Consider the following 18,508-nt stretch of genomic DNA (forward strand, 5'->3'; position numbering starts at 1 on the left):
TCACTCTAGGGATTAGATTTATTCAATTGGAGCTGGATTCTGAAGGGCTTCTGAAAGGTTAGATTTAGCAATAGTTAGCCCAAGGCTGCTGCAGGGAAGCATTGTGAGAAACTTCAAAGTCCTGTTTGGAATGATCCCTGTCCCAGTCGCTGCACGATTTCCAAAATGCCAACATGACAGTCATTGACTTATTTCCATGCAGCCTCGTTCTCTGCTTCTAAAAATACTCCCAAATACCCCTGTATGATTTGATTTTCCATGATGGTTGATATGAAATTTCATAAGTCTTTATTACTAGGCATGTCTGGGGGGTGGTGGGGTGTTCTTCTGTAATACAGGATGAAATGAGCATAGTGGTTCAGGGTTCCTCAATTGGAGAAGCCGGGGGGGGGGGGAGTTATCTTCCAAATGTCCTATCTTGTCAAGCACCATCTTCCGCTGTATGTCAGCTATATCAGATCTTGACTTCTGCAAGTCAGAAACTGTCAATCTGTGTCAAATACTGATTGCTACATATTGGATATTGTCATATGTGGAGTTCTGCTGCTTGCTAGCTGTCAGAAGCTGACAAATGTTGGCTACTGCATGCCGGATACTACACGTCACAGCTATCAGACGTTGTCATGTGGCAACAGAGGAACATATTTACATATTTGGTGGGAACGCTCCAAATTAATCCAATGCTGGATTAATTTGCTATAATTTTTAGCTATATCCATTTCATTGCAGGGTATTATTTATTTATTTTATTGTTTTATTTATTTCAGAAAATTTATATGCTGCTTGATTGTTTAAAAACACACACACTGAAGTGGTTTTTAAAAAGATAAAAAGATAAAATCAAGAAAAAAAATATAATTATACAAACGTTTACAACAGATTGAAATTACCTCAGCTTCTGAAGCATCTGGCTAGGCTTGTGTAGTTAAGAACATTTTAGCAGGTGCTGAAAAGAGTACAGTGAGATGCCTGCTTGATCTCAATAGGCAAGGTGTTCCAAAGTGCAGATGCTGCCACACTAAACCATCAGGTATTATGTGGCACCTGCAGCAGTGACAATTCCACCGAATGAAGCAGTCCAGTGGGCACCTCTGGGGTAAGGAGATGCTGCATTGAACATTAAAATCTACTTACCGTTCTGTTGGGTTACTTAGAGGAATAGAATATTCAGTTCCTTGCACTAATGTTAATTAATGGGCCTTTTGTTAACAACAGCCATATTTCAACTTCACGATGAAAATGACCGCAAGGTGGTACCTATTAAAGGGTGCTTTGACAAAATATGGGAATTGTTTTTGACAGGATAAAGTATCCATGCAGATTAGTACTATTTTGCACCCTAATTCCAATGATGAGTGCTTGAGAACAGGGTTCTAGTTTCTAATAAATGTACAGTGGTACCTCAGGTTAAGTACTTAATTCATTCTGGAGGACTGTTCTTAAACTGAAACTGTTCTTAACCTGAAGCACCGCTTTAGCTAATGGGGTCTCCCGCTGCCGCCGCACCGCCGGAGCACGATTTCTGTTCTCATCCTGAAGCAAAGTTCTTAACCTGAAGTACTATTTCTGGGTTAGTGGAGTCTGTAACCTGAAGCATATGTAACCTGAAGCATATGTAACCCGAGGTACCACTGTAGTTGTTAAATGGGGGGGGGGAGGTTATAGCCATAGTCAGTCCTACTCAAGAGTACACCAAGTACTGGTGTCAGGCTATTTTGTGCCCTAGGCAAGACTAACTACTTGTACCCCCCCCTCTAGAAAAACTCTATCAGATGTCCTGTAGAAAAAATGAAAAGCACAAAACTTGAAACCGCTAAATTTATATCAAATTGCAAGGATAAGTAATATTCTTTGATTATCTTTCCCAAATACCAAAGAAAATGTTTTAGCACACAAATACTGTGAATTGTGATGTTAAAATTTAAGTCTCTTAAAAGTTTTAATTTCAGGTGCATCAAAATCTCACGTTGCGTGCCTTTTCTTTAGCAAATTTTGTCACCAGTTCCTTCAGGTCATGCTTGGGGATGTTCAAGTGATATAGTTGCCAAACCAATGAGTCTCTTTTGCAACATTGTTGAGTGTATGCCACTTTTTATAAGTTTGAGCTTCGAGAAATTGTTCAAAATATAAAATAAAAGTGAAATATTATCAGAAATGTGTAAGATATAACAAAAACTAACCTGTATAAAACTGTGCCCCTCTGTTAGATGCTGTCAAATATTCAGATGTCCAAAACTGGTGATCAGGAAGAAATATTTGGCCAAAGCACAGCCAGTGAAACATTCACAGAGAAGAATTTTGAAGAGATGGAGTGGGGGGGGGAGTCATGTAAGCTCTGATGTTCATCTTGCTGAACTGTTTTGCTGCTGCCACCCTCTTAAAAGTATCCAGGTACAAAGGACCTTATTATTATTATTATTAAGAATGTATGAAATGAACAAACTTTGGGACATCCTATATCTAGGAAGAAGACTATTTTACTTTTTACTTTTGCTGTCCAGACACTATCTCACCCATGAGCTCACAGACAGAAGTATTCACTCTTACAAATAGTACTTCCAGGAATGTTGCCTGTCTGCACAAGAGATAACCATCCCGGCACACTCTCAAGGATTAAGGCTCGAATCATATGTGCACCTGCTTGCAAGTACCGTAAGTTTAACTGCACTTAGTGGGACTTAGGTAAAGGTACCCCTGACCGTTAGGTCCAGTAGCAGATGACTCTGGGGTTGCGGCGCTCATCTCGCTCTATAGGCCAAGGGGGCCGGCGTTTATCTGTAGACAGCTTCCGGGTCATGTGGCAAGCATGACTAAGCCGCTTCTGGTGAACCAGAGCAGCACATGGAAACACCATTCATCTTCCCGCTGGAGCGGTACCTATTTATCTACTTGCACTTTGCCGTGCTTTCAAACTGCTAGGTGGGCAGGAGCTAGGACCAAACAACAGGAGCTCATCCCATTGTGGGGATTCGAACCACCAACCTTCTGATAGGCAAGCTCTAGGCTCTGTGGTTTAGACCACAACACCACCCGCGTCCCTTTAGTGGGACTTACATCTGAGTAAATATGCCCAGGAAGCTGGAGGGACTTGGGTGAATCACTAGAGATGTAAGGTGATAATAGTCCCAGTCCCAGATGGGGAAACTCATTCAAAGATATATTGAGCATCTGTACAGACTGCAAGACTAGAATGGGAACAGTATCAAGCCACATGCTTTGAGGATTAGCCTAAGCATTTGGCTATAATATGTTAGTGAGCCTGTGGATTAATGGCACAGATTACTGAGCATCTGTCTGCTATGGATTTCTTGCACCTTTCCCTGAACCATCTGGTGTTGAAAATAGGACACTGGGCTGGATGCATCAATCATAGATGTCCCATATCCAGACAGACTGAGCAAGGCAGTTCTTCAAACCCCTCAGAAATGTTACTCCAACAATCTCAGAACTGTAGTGTGGAATCATGCTAGTCTGCAGCACCTATAGCATACAGTTATGAGAGTTTTATCCCGCCTCCATAATTAATTGGAAATGTGGTCTTACAAAGAGAACAGTCAGCACACTGCATGTTCAGAGGCTGTGAATGACCAGCTGTCCATTGCAATCACTAAGTGGTCACCAATGTACAATTATTCTAATGCTCCACATGCATGCACACATATATCAATGGCTGGCCATGCACTGAACAGTTGGAATAAATGACCACTTACTTCAATTAATGATAATGACAAATTTGCAAGGCATCCAAGCTGTAATATCGTTCCCATGTTCAAAAAAACTAGAATGTCTCGGTGAAGACTGGAGATCCAGCATGCTGCCTGCAGGTTAAATACCCAAAGAAGGAAATGCTTTAAGAAGTCATTATTACAACGGAGTCCACTATTCATCAGAGCTTTCCTCTTCCAATAATTTCAGTAATATTTTCACCCTTCCAATCTACCCCATATGCAGAGAGCTAATACAATGCCTGTTGTGTTAAGGAATCTCTCCCTTTGTTTTCCCATCAGAATGAAAGGTCATCAGTAGAAGAAAAATTACAAATGTACTCTTTATACAGGTACTAGCAAAAGGCGTGCCCTCATGACAGGGGGCTGGATTTTGTCATGACTCTGGATGCATAGGGCTCAGCTATGGCCAGGCTAACTAGTATGCTCATTCCCAAAGAGTGCAGATTTTGACATGATATACCTTGGGCATATCTCATATAGATTATTTCAGAACTTGGGATAAAGGTTCTAGCATATCCTTCTCCCTGAAATACTAGTTTTCCATGTGCAAGCAAATATTATTTGTAGTAGCATGATTTTATCAATCAATCTCGCACACTAAACATATAGCCCAAGCCCGTTAGCCAATCAGTGAGAGAAGAAGACATTAGTTATATTAGAATATTGTGGACATGCTATGGACACATTCACAGCATAGGTTTAAAGCACTATCATCATCATCAATAGTATTTATTTGCCGCTTAATAAGCAAACCCCCCTAAACAGCCTACACAAAGCACAATAAGATAATTTTTTAAAGGGTGATGCTCTGATACCACTTTAAGCAGTCATAGCTTCCCCCAAAGAATTATGGGAGCTGTAGTTTGTTAAGGATGCTGGGAGTTATTAGGAGACCTCTATTCCCCTCACAGAGCTATAATTCACAGAGTTCCCTGTGAAGAGGAATTGATAGTTAAACCGCTCTGGGAATTGTGGTGTGAATGTGGCCTAATAAGCAGTTACATATCATGGACAAACTCCATATTTTGAGCATCTGAATCTTTTAACTGGCTAATGTTTCAAGATCTCAGAACACTAAGATCCACTGCAGTCAATCCTACATGCCCAGATCCAGGTCCCAGAGGAACTATTTGCGGCTGGCAAATTACTTGGCTGTATTGGGAGATATTTAAGAGACAGAGAGGGAACTAAGTGGAAAACATTTTTCAATTCTGATGTAATGTAACTGCATTCATTTTGTTTTATTTTTTAAAGCCCTAGCTTTAAAAGAAGTTTGAGAGGGATGCAATCCCAGCTTATTCAAATATCTTGCTTTGGGGAAATATACTTCACTGCACTTTTAACTTTAATATCATATTACAAACTCTTTTCCGGGAGGGTGGATATATTTTTATGAATACTTTATCACCAGACACTGAGAGCCAGTGAAGTGTTTTGGATAACAGAGATGAATAATGCATCACATTTTCAATGCCTACCAAACTGATTTGTTTACTAATAATTTGGTTTAAAGTACATTATTGTTTTACTGCTCACGCATTGATTTACTCTCAAACATTTGCTGATCAGATATCATTAGAGCAGAAGAAAGTTTTCCTGAAGAAATATATTGTTTGCTGTCCCCTCCCAAATTGGAATTTGAGTCCCAAATTGCCTACATTTTTTCCCCTTCTGTCATGCAGTACTCTCAGAAATATTGGAGATTTCACAGAGTATATCCGATTCACTATGTACTATCGTGAATCCAACCTGTGAATGCAAATGGAAAAATGTGGCTTCCTGGGATCAGCTGTACTAAGGAGTTCCCTACTGGGATTGGCGGGTCACTGCCAGCACTGGTCATCTGATTGCTGCCACCATCGAACACCACTTTGTCCATTTGCAGGTATGGTTTGGATTCAGGATAGTATAAAGGAGCAGGAACATAGTTTGCATGTACTCCTGGATACATCTTTGTTACTAGAGGCTTAGGAGTGTTACTCTGTGGCTAGGAATGCCTTTTACCAGCTTCATCTGGTACGCCATATCTGAACTGGAATAATCTGGCCACTAAAGTCCATGCGTTGGAAACCCTGAGATTGGATTACTGCAATGGGCGCTATATGGGACGGCCTTTGGGTCGGGTCCAGAAGCTCCAGCTAATGCAGAACGCAGCATCTAGATTGCTCTTGCAGGCAGACATGGAAGACCACTGCTAAAACATCTGCGCTGGCTGCTCATATGCTACCTGCTCAGGTTCAAGGTTCTTTTGTTAATATGCAAAGTGCCAAACAACTTGAGTCCAGCTTGAGTCAGCTAAAGATCACCTGAGCTCTCATATCCCAGCTCAATAACCAAGATCATTCAGAGAGTGCTGCTAGTTGTCCCCTGTGTTCCAGGGGCCTGGCTGGCCTTTGCTAGAAGTCAGGCATTTAGTGTTGTCAGTGTCATGCTGAGCAGTGATTTTCCAATCTTTGCTTTTGATTTTCAGGCATTTCTTAAATACCAGTTTATGTAAACAGGCCTATGAAACTGTTCATATGTTTTTTGATGAGCCAAACATTTTAATGATCACAATGTGCTGTTTTTTTCAATGGCATTTTATATTTTAATGTCCATACAGCTATAGACCACCTTGTTATATTGGCGGTATATAAATATGTTTATAAATGAAATTAATTAAGTGGTGGCTAGGATAGACCCAGTTCACACACCAGTGCTGGCAACAGACTTCTCTGTCTATCCTCAGCCATCCCCCACAAGCCTTCTTCTTTCCCCTCCAAGCAGTCCAGGGCATGGCAATTCCTCCTCAGTCTTAGGGCTCAGCTAGATTAGTCAAGAAAAAGCATTTTATATGCATTATATATGTCATATAACACTGTGACACTAGATGGCACTGTGGAGTCCCATCTTTCCCAACCAGATGTATTAGTTTACAACACGTTTAACTGAAACGCTTAGTTGAAGTGGGTAGATCCAGCCTCAGTGTTGCCTTTACAGTTGTACCTCAGGTTAAGTACTTAATTCATTCTGGAGGTCTGTTCTTAACCTGAAACTGTTCTTAACCTGAAGCACCACTTTAGCTAACGGGGCCTCCCGCTGCTGCTGCGCCGCCGGAGCACGATTTCTGTTCTTATCCTGAAGCAAAGTTCTTAACCTGAAGCAATATTTCTGGGTTAGCGGAGTCTGTAACCTGAAGCGTATGTAACACGAGGTACCACTGTATAGAACTCAACAAGCAGGAGGACAGAGAAACAACTAAAGTTAGCTGGCTCTGCCTGTTGCTGGCTCTGGCTCCATCCAGTGTTGGACTCCTTGCCTTCCATCTCACCATCACAATGGGCACCAGCCACCACTATCTGTTCCAACTAAATCTCTGGCCTCAGGAAGGGGCCCAGGGCAGGTGCCAGTGCTGCACCCTGCTAGGATACCAATGCCCTGGCAGCCTTCCGAGAGTGCTGGGTCCCTGCCTCTAAAGTGTGGGGTGCTAATTTATTGATTTAGCTGCTTTGAATGTTACTAGGCTGCCTTTGAAGGCGCTCGAACTCAGGACGAAAGGGAGAAACGTGCTAAGAGGAAGGCACGCTTGGCAACCCCTCATCAACTCCCACCCGGAAACCTATGCCCCCACTGTGGAAGGACGTGTGGATCCAGAATTGGCCTCCACAGTCACTTACGGATTCGCTGTTAAAACTGTTAAAAACCAATCTTACTTGGCTACAGGTGATCGCCAAAAAAGAAGATGGCTGCCTTTGTAGACAAAGCCCCTTCAAGGCAGAATACACCAATACACACACTGGAAGCATATCAGTGGAGCACTATGGCAATCATTCTGACCGCAGAAGCACCTCAGCTTGCCAGATGGAATGACCCCTCTCCCCCCCCCCCCCCGTACACTGTTCTGGGGGTTTTCCTGACCCCCTCAATATAATTTTTGGGGGGTGCACACAGAGGGGGAAGCCCAATTGTGCAAGTGGAAGTTCTTGTTGCCACAATTGGGACTCATTGGTTGAATATGGCTCACAGTGTTTCAATAATATAGCATGTTAAAAACTTTAAAACTCCCCACAAAAAACAGGGATAGACAACAACTGGGTTTTAAAATACAGTTCAGACATCACAGAGCAATTTTCACAAACCACAGCAATAAATCAGCAGCAAACCCAGCAGTGCTAAGGTCAGAGACAGAATGCCAGGCGAGACTGAAATGTTCCCACACTGAATGTCCTCATTTTTTAATGTCCACTCATCCCTTCTACTGAGATTTGAAAGACGGGTATACATCTGATGGAGTAAACTTCAACACGTTGAGCTTTCATATCTTGAGCATCGTCCTATTGAAATCCCAGTCGATTCATTATGGTTTACTTTTCTTGATGCAATAAAATCTAAACGTTTATGTTGATGTATAAAGATAGCAACATTGATTTTTTATTTTTGCTTTCTTTCTGCAGTTGATTTGATTACCACCAAGCAGCCAGAGCCTTGCTCATGTCTTTTGATTTTACCACAGAATCTTATCACACTTGCCGCTTTTCCTAATTGCATTTTCTGCTGAGAGAAGCAAGTGGAAGGATTTTGAGAGGATGCAGGTGAGCTCCCAAGAGGCTCTTTGCAGCTCATTAAAACCTGGTAACTCACAATTATTGTGATTTCAGATAGATTGCTCCCCTCCACTTCTACGGCTCCGTGACTCTCTATAAAATAGCACATACACTATGTGTGTATGCTGAACTCCAAGTCATATTTCTGAAGCCTATTGGAATGCTGTTAGACTTGAGCTTCCTAGCCCACTGCTACTTTCAGTGTCAGCTCCAGGTTTTGGAAAGCTTTGGAGCAAAGCGCCTTCCAACAGTCAGGGCTTATCCACACCTTCATTTGCCCTATTGCTTTCCCCCAGGGAAACTCACTCTTTAGTGTTAAATTGGAACAAACAGCAATCGGGTTTTCTGCATATTACCATTTGTTCTTATTTATCACTAAAGAGCAGGTTTTCTGGAGGAAAGCAGTAGGGCGATAGCAAAACCCGTGCTTTCTAGGCACAGGAAACCCAGAAGTGTGGAGAAGCCCACAGTCTAGCTTGTTAGTAGAATGGAAAGAGTGGTTGGTGACAGTGGCGTAGTGTGGGGGTGGCAGGGGCTGGGGCCCTGGGTACATTTTGGGGAGGGGGCACATTTGGGGGGCCCTCCATTGACCAATGCTCCTTGCGGGGCCAATGGAGATCGTTCCTCTGTGTGCTTGGTGCACTGAGGGAGAAACGAGCTCCCTTGGCCACGGTGCCTTGTGGCAGGGGATGGGGCTGATGGAACTCCGCACTCCAAGCTGAGGTGAGCTGGGCAGCTGAGAGACAAAGCCATGCCTGATTTCTGTTGTAATCCACAGCGGAGGCTATGGTAGAACCAAAACCCTCTTGGGGTGTTTGTGCTGTGAACACCTTTATTGTGGGCTCAGGTTATATATATGTATAAACAAACCATATATCACAGTCTCTGCTGTCCCTCATTATGAGGAAACTGAACCCTGGGTAAGTACCTGGAACCCCTGAAATCTTACCCTGTTCAGAGATTGGGGTAGCATGCAACAATATGTTGTGTAGCCAGTGGTCATGGCAGAGGTGGGCTGTGAACTGAGACAGAATCCCATATTCCCAGCTTATTCTCCTTCCCATCATCTCTTAGCCAGTGTGGTGTAGTGGTTAAGAGCAGTAGTCTCATAATCTGGGGAACCAGGTTAACGTCTCCGCTCCTCCACATGCAGCTGCTGGGTGACCTTGGGCTAGTCACACTTCTCTGAAGTCTCTCAGCCTCACTCACCTCACAGAGTGTTTGTTGTGGCGGAGGAAGGGAAAGGAGAATGTTAGCCACTTTGAGACTCCTTAGGGTAGTGATAAAGCAGGCTATCAAATCCAAACTCTTCTTCTCACCTCCATTTCTGTTACAAGAATCTTGAACTAGGTACTCTCGATATGATTGCATGATGAAGATCTCTTGAAAGGATCTCTTAGTGGGAGTTCTAGACATAGTCAGGCATTGTGGCCCATGTAAACTTGGATACTTATTGGGAAAGGTTTGGTCTCCGAACAGGTCCCAATATTCATCCCAATATTCAAGCTATATTATCTGTCACCAACAGCAATAAGCTTTTCATTTCTAACACTGAGCTGCTACCAGCAGGCTACCTTCAAGGATCTATTCCCAGTTCCTAAGGCAAATCATCTCCTAGTTAAGAAGCTTATACGTGTTTGATCTATTTAGGCAGTATGTTAATCACCACTGAATCCATGGAAATCCTTGATTTTGTTTTTAAGTAACTGTGTTCATTAATTAATCTTAGCTTTAGGCTATACGTAAATGTGGGAAAGATTATTCTAAGCAGCCAGGAAATGGATTTTTCAGATTCTGTTGTGTACTTAGTTCAATCCAACTCTGGCAATTTCTGGATTGCTAAACAAACAAGAAAACAAGCAGGCACAGCTAGATTGCTGAAAATGGAATGTGAGTAGTGGTTGTTTGGTTTATTTCCCCCCCAAAAATACAGTGGTTTAGAACTTTCCATAAATATTAAGAGTAAAACATTGTCCAGAAGAAGCCAGTTGCATAGATTCGCTATCCCACCTAACCAGGGATCATATAGTTAACAGGATGATACTACATCAAATATGATTATAATAATGGATATTAGTATCCACAAAAACACAACCATTTAGATTTATATTCTTATAGGTTTGGGTGGGTCAGTCATCTGTGTGTCTCTTTCTGGCCTCAAGGAGGTTTAGAATCTAGGAAAAGAAACCAGTGAACCAGTCAGACCAGCCTCTTTGTATGATAATGGCCTTAGCTGGCCAGGTAAGTACTGCTATTTACATGTGTAAAGAGGGTGCCCTCTATTCATCGAGACAAATGGCAACCTGGCTGGATGCCATTTCATCCTAGCATGGAGAACAAAAAGCCAAGGGTGGCTGTGTGTACATGTCAATTTTGACTGCTGTTAGAAGCTGGAGACACAGAGGCTTAGGAATGTAGAAAGCTCTGTTATACTGGCACAGACCTTTGATCCATCTAGCTCAGCATTGTCTACACTGACAACGACAACAACAACAGCTTATTTATTTATTTATTTATTTATTTATACCCCGCCCATCTGGCTGGGTTTCCCCAGCCACTCTGGGCAGCTCCCAACAGAATATTAAAAACACAATAAAACATCACATATGAAAAACTTCCCTAAACATCTGGTGGGAGGGCATTCCACAGGGTGGGTGCCACTACCAGGAAGGCCCTCTGCCTGATTCCCTGTAACCTCACTTCTTGCAGTGAGGGAACCACCAGAAGGCCCTTGAAGCTGGACCTCAGTGTCTGGGCAGAACGATGGGAGTGGAGATGCTTCTTGAGGTAGTGGACCTGGCAGTGGATTTCAAGGTTTTCAGAGTGGAGACATTCCCAGCCCTATCTGGAGATGCCAGAGATTGAACCTGAGACTGTCTGCATGCAAGGCAGATGCTCTACCATTGAGCTATAGCCCTTCCACAAGGTTTGTCTTATGTTGTGAAGGACAAAAGGCTATGGTTTGGGGATCTCACTGGAAATCTAACAAAGAGGCAAGATATGCCAGATTGTTAATGCTTTGAGCTCCTCTGTCCCATGCTCAGGTTGTATACCTGTGTAAATAAAAACATATATCCAAAAGACACCACAGTCTCCACTGACCTTCACTCCAGGTATACTGGACCCTGGGGGAGCACAGGAACCCCTGGAGTCTCTTGCCATTGGGAGTTTGGGATATGTACAACATGATCACTGAAAGCACACGAGGGCAATTGAGAGTATGAGGAAATGAAGCCAGCTTAAAATGCATGCAAATGTTTTTGCAAGTCTTACTGAAATATCACTGAAAAGGGAGGGGGCATTTTTCAGCACTGCTTAAACTGCACATGAAAAGTAGTGAGTCACTTCACCAGAGCTCTATGGAGAGAAAGTCTTTTCAGACGGAAGGAATTAACTTGCCTGACATGTGCAAGCCTCATTGGGCTTGGTGACAGCCCCATGCCAAGTTCTGCTTGTTCAAGTGAACTAACAGAATCAGTGCCAGTGTCACGGCAGTAACTATAGCACCAAATGCCAGCATTGGTTGGCTCTTTAGCTGACATTCCACCTTAGCTGGGAAGAGATTTTAAAACATCATGAAATTGGCCCAGGCTGTTTTTCAAAAGGTGGCAGCTATCTCCATTCGATTCTGAATAATTATTTAATGATGGTCTCAGGTGCTTTGCAAAAGGATGATTCTGACTATTTTGTAGTACAGTGGTACCTCAGGTTAAGAACTTAATTTGTTCTGGAGGTCTGTTCTTAACCTGAAACTGTTCTTAACCTGAAGCACCACTTTAGCTAATGGGGCCTCCTGCTGCCGCTGCTGCAGAATTTCTGTTCTCCTCCTGAAGCAAAGTTCTTAACCCGAGGTAATATTTCTGGGTTAGCGGACCCTGAAGCATATGTAACCTGAAGTGTATGTAACCCAAGATACCACTGTACTTAGGTACTACAATTCCAGAACATCACCCCTATCTGTGATAATATAAAAAACCAATTGTCCACTGTCACCTTAAAAACAAACAGATTTATGGAGTTGTGAGCTTTCATAGGCAAGATCTTAGAATGGTAAAGGTGGGGCCTGCCTACAGAAGTTTGTGCCCACAAACTAGAGTCTTTCTGGTCACACAAGACAAGTATCAGACAGCATGGTGGAGCAGCAACAGTCACCTGACCTCTAGTCAGTTGCATTATCACTGCATTCCAAGAGGAATAGCAGGACAGGTGAGGCAGCAATGCAGGTGGTGTGGTGCAAACACGCTGGTGGAATCATTAGAGTTACCCCATAAGCAGCAATCCATTACTGCACGAGACATTGTGTAGGGTTGTTGTTTTGTTTTGTTTTGTTTTGTTTTGTTTTGTTTTGTTTTGTTTTTGCTATGATCTTGACCATCAAATGCAGGTCAGTCAGAGCAGTGTCTCCAAAACTGGCAAATAGTACTGGGGAGCCTGCTGTGCAAGAAACTAAAGGAAGCACAGGTTCCAGGACAAGGGTTCTGAAGAAAGAAAACTCCATTTAATAAAATATTCAGCGATCATTTCAGTGCACAGCATTTCTAAATAAAGGAACCCAGTGGGATATATGCTGAGTTGTTAAGCCTGGATAAGTTACCCCTGTTCCGAAATCTATTATTATTATTATTATTATTATTATTATTATTATTATTATTAATACCCCACCCATCTGGCTGGGTTTCCCCAGCCACTCTGGGTGGCTTCCAACAAAATATTAAAATACAATAGTCCAGTGTTCCCCAACCTTGGGCCTCCAGCTGTTTTTGGACTACAATTCCCATCATCCTTGACCACTGGTCTTGCTAGTGAGGGATGATGCGAGTTGTAGTCCAAAAACAGCTGGAGGCCCAAGGTTGGGGAACACTGCAATAGTCCATCAAACATTAAAAGCTTCCCTAAACAGGACTGCCTTCAGATGTCTTCTTAAAGTCTGGAAGTTGTTCTTCTCTTTGACATCTGGTGGGAGGGTGTTCCACAGGGTGGGTGCCACTACCAAGAAGCCCCTCTGCCTGGTTCCCTGTAACTTGGCTTCTTGCAGTGAGGGAACCGCTAGAAAGCCCTCGGCACTGGACCTCAGTGTCTGGGCAGAATGATGGGGGTGGAGATGCTCCTTCATGTATACTAGACCGAGGCCGTTTAGGGCTTTAAAGGTCAGCACCAACACTTTGAATTGTGCTCGGAAACTTACTGGGAACCAATGTTGGTCTTTCAAGACCGTTGTTATGTGGTCTCGGTGGCCGCTCCCAGTCACCAATCTAGCTGCTGCATCCTGGATTAGTTGTAGTTTCCGGGTCACCTTCAAAGGTAGCCCCTCATAGAACGCATTGCAGTAGTCCAAGCGGGAGATAACTAGAGCATGCACCACTCTGGCAAGACAGTCCACGGGCAGATAGGGTCTCAGCCTGTGTACCAGATGGAGCTGATAAACAACTGCCCTAGACACAGAATTGACCTGTGCCTCCATGGACAGCTGTGAGTCCAAAATGACTCCCAGGCTGCGCACCTGGTCCTTCAGGGTCACAGTTACCCCATTCAGGACCAGGGAGTCCTCCACACCTGCCCGCCTCCTGTCCCCCTGTCTTGTCAGGATTCGACCTCAATCTGTTAGCTGCCATCCATCCTCCAACTGCCTCCAGCCACTCACACAGGACCTTCACTGCCTTCACTGGTTCTGATTTGAAAGAGAGGTAGAGCTGGGTATCATTCACATATTGATGAACACTCAACCCAAACCCCCTGATGATCTCTTCCAGGAGCTGCATGTAGATGTTGAAAAGCATGGGGGAGAGGACAGAACCCTGAGGCACCCCACAAGTGAGAGCCCAGGGGTCTGAACACTCACCCACCACTACCAATTTCTGAACACGGCCCAGGAGGAAGGAGTGGAACCAGGGGTGGGGCTGCTGCCAGTTGAGCCAGCCCAAGCCCAGCAGAGGGGAAGCAAGACTTTAAAACAGAGTTTGATTTATACCACCCTTTTTTGCCAGTGTAAGTTCCACTGAGTTGTCAGGTCATGTACCTGAACAGAAAGAAGTTCAGAACTGGTGCAAGTCCCTCCTTTCCCTGTCTCACCCCATGTCCAATTTTTTGGGACTTATGATGGTGTAAATTTTGCCAGTTTACATTCTTGCAGCTGAGCCCAGACTAAGCCAACACAGACTCAGCTTAGCTGGGACAGCCCAAGAGTTGCCTATTCACTCATCTTGGGGCACTTGAATTGCACTATTAATGCAGTGTTTGGACAGCAATAAATCTTTTTGTAAGTGCACAATTAAAATACGTAAGAAGTAGCCCTGGGAAATTCCCCTGATGTGCTTTCTTCAAATTACCTAGTGCCAATGTTAGTCATGCCTTCTACTTTCTATCAGTAGCAACAGCTTAACTGATACCATTGGAAGAAGGTCTATTTGGAGTGAAGTAGAAACACCTTGAAGTTTGATTTCAGGTCTGCACTTCGATGGCACCACAAGAGTTAGAAGGGTGTTCAGAAAGAATACCTCTAAATGACTAACATATTTGCAGAACAAATTCAAGCAGCAAAAAGATTTAGCAATACAGTAAGCGTCTACTTTTCTTCACCCCTTCTGGTGTAAATTCCATATCACCATTAGATTTGAACTGTGTCCTAAGCATCTCTACTCTGAACTAAATCCCATTGAATGCAATGGTATTTACCCCCTGTAAAGTCTTATGATATTTGTGGTGGCAAACTTTATGAAATGATGGCAGTGAAGGGTGATGGATACAAGCTCTACTTCACGGCTCATATTGCAATGGATCTTAAATGGCTACTGACCTAGATTTCAGTACTCTGTTGATGTTCCCTAGAACCGCTCCCTCTTTGCAACCACTCATGGAAACACTTTTCTTCCTGTTATAATTACATGTGGTGCCATTATTTTACTTACATATCTTGCTGGATGTACAGGGACAGTAACCAAAAGAGACTTCACTGTATACAGTGTACAGTGGTACCTCGGGTTACATATGCTTCAGGTTACATACGCTTCAGGTTACACATTCCACTAACCCAGAAATAGTGCTTCAGGTTAAGAACTTTGCTTCAGGATAAGAACAGAAATTGGGCTCCGGCGGCGAGGCGGCAGCAGGAGGCCCCATTAGCTAAAGTGGTGCTTCAGGTTAAGAACAATTTCAGGTTAAGTACGGACCTCCAGAACGAATTAAGTACTTAACCCGAGGTACCACTGTAGCTTGAAATAGCCTCATTGTGGGTGTGTGAGTCAAGAATATTTTTTGACTTGGATATTCTTCTAATGTTCCCAGTATTTTCCTTTCTTCTTCCTCTACCACACTTAAGTTATAAAAGAGTTAGATAAGTGTCAGCCTCAGCTCTCCAGAATCTGTCCTCCCCCCTTCACCTTCAAATTCCCCTGTCATAAAAATTTTCAGGAGAGGTATGGTGCTTGGCTTTCCTTAGTATAAGTCTAGATAGACAATCAGGGATTTTTTCAGCAGGAATTCACTGAAACTCAGTTCCAGCACCTCTCAGCTGGGCGCCATTACCATTATAAGGGAACAAGGGAGAAGTTCATGGTGAGTTATGGCACCTCTTTTTCTAGAAAAATAGTACTGCCAATGGTTCCTTCCCTCTTCCCCTGCTTTCTCTCACCCACTCGGAATAAGTGAGGAGCTTCTGCGCAGTATCCTTCATTTCCTGGGGCCTGGCCAAAAGAATATGCCTGAGAATCAATCATCTAATAGACGTTGCCATGTCATAAATTAAAAACCCTTATTTCGAAAAATAATAATAATTGGGGGCCATACAAACAGTGCTTCAGGTAGTATTGTTCCTCCAGTGGCCCCAACCTGGCAGCAACCCTGAAAGAAAAGCTATGAACAGAGGGTAGATACATTGAAATAATAAGAACAAACAATTACTGCTTATCCTACATCCCTTGAAGCATGTTTTTTAGACATCACTTGATATTTCACTGGGCATAAAAATTGACCATTCTTACTGCTTCAGTTCACAGCTTTTGAGGGATAATGTGCATATTTCTTGCAGAATTAATAATGGCTAATAGACTGGATAATAGCTCCATCAAGACTGCAGCCTTCCAAGAATGAGGCTGCATCACTTGACTCTATGAAAAGCTTTCATGAGCATTACTAAGACATATGGGGATTATATGATATTTACTATTTCCCATGGCCAGTCTGATGAGCTGCCAAATTTAATTGCACTCATCTTAGGTATATCATTGTTTCGAAAGGGAGTTGAGCAAAATATGCATCACAAAGAAATATTGACAGATTAAATAGATTCTGTAATGGGCACTGGAGGATTACTTGTTTAAGAACGTATTATGCAATTATCAAATTAACACACGGAAAGTTTCTCAGAGCTTTTGAGCAAATGTTACACTATACAATGCAACACAAGGCAAATCAGGATGAAATTCAGTTACAAACTAATTCAGTCTCTAGAAACCCTCCAATTTTGCTGAATTTAGCAATAGTGTTTAATAACCACTCCAAATATGTTGCCCTGTTCTCAGGCAGTGAATTTTGAGTTGATTAAAAAGCAAAGTAACTTTTGGAGAACTTACTGAGAGAGGCAACAGGAACAGTTTTTTCTTAATATTGCTTTACCGCAATTGCAAGCAATTATGGCAGCAACATTTAGGAAAGGGCTATCATTTAGTGGAGCCATTGTTATGCTTTTCTGAATGTTTGCAATGCAGTTCTCCTGCACAAAAATGCACGTGCTGAGAAGTGTGCATAAAAACATGTGCTGGTGAAAATAGCATACAAGAATGCATTATATTGGGGAAAATATGCTTTGCAAAACTATTATGAAAAATTCATAATAAAATGTTGATGAATTTTCATGAGGATTAACAAAAAAAAAAGTATTTCAAACTGATGTGGAAAACTGGAGAACTGAATTGAAAAGAATAGAAAATGAAAGAAACTGAAAATGATAGATTTACCCATCTCCAGCTGCTGGGCAGCTGACCAGCAATTTCTCCTTATTTCCCAGTTGTATTTCATTCTGACTGTTTGCGTTAGAACCTGAATGCTCCTCCATTCTTTTCCCCCTTCATCTGCCTGTCTTTTCCTCTATGTTTGCCAGGTCTGATTGCCCTTTCTTATCCTTATTATGCCCAGACTTATACATTCAACCTTCCAGTCCAGCTACATTATCCAACATCCCTCATATCATGTTCCAAATTCAATGCCAACTCAGTGGTGTCTTTTTCACCCAGATTGCATGCGAAGATGCCAGGTAGTCACCTTTTGTCATGAAACTCCCATGAGTCTCCTTTGAATGACTGGGACAACAGAAAAGTGAAGCAGAGTAGAATAAAGCAATGCCAATACGTTTGCTTAGCCTGTCTTTTCCATGCTTAAACTAGTTTATGGCTGAAGCTGAAGCCCTGAGGTGCTTCTGAAATGGAGACTATTCTCTTTACATTCAGTGTGTTCCCGGTGTGTTCCCAGTGTGTTCCCACAATCCTAACTGCGCCTACTCAAAAGTAATCCCTCTTGAATTCGGGGGGGGGTTACTCCTGGGAAAATTGGATTAGAATTGTAGCCTTCCTCCCCAAAAAGTGAGAATATAGGATACAGGGAAGGGCCAGATTCAAGACAGGCTATGAATTATTAGACAAACAAACTACAGTGGTACCTCGGGTTACATACGCTTCAGGTTATATACGCTTCAGGTTACAGACTCCGCTAACCCAGAAATTGTGCTTCAGGTTATGAACTTTGCTTCAGGATGAGAACAGAAATCATGCTCCAGCGGCACGGCAGCAGCAGGAGGCCCCATTAGCTAAAGTGGTGCTTCAGGTTAAGTACAGTTTCAGGTTAAGTACGGACCTCCGGAACGAATTAAGTACTTAACCCGAGGTACCACTGTATCCAGTTCAACATCCCAGGAAAAATTAAATGGCTCTTTTTATTTGGAAAATAACCAACAGTACATTTTAGCAGCACCATAAGCTACATATACACTTTTATATTTCTCTTCAAAAACTATTTGATAGATACAGTGTATAATATGCTGTTCTTTGCAAATAAAAAATATTTATTTTATATAAAAATCAGAAACTCTGCATGTACAATTTTAGTTCTATCTTCACTGAAATTGTATCATATGCTGCCTGTCTGGGGTTCCTTGATTTTCTGGACCTTGCACTAGATGTGCGTGGAGAGAAAACATTAAGCAGATGG

The sequence above is a fragment of the Podarcis liolepis genome (genome assembly GCF_965112155.1).
Source record: "Podarcis liolepis genome assembly, chromosome: 6".
Taxonomy (NCBI): domain Eukaryota; kingdom Metazoa; phylum Chordata; class Lepidosauria; order Squamata; family Lacertidae; genus Podarcis; species Podarcis liolepis.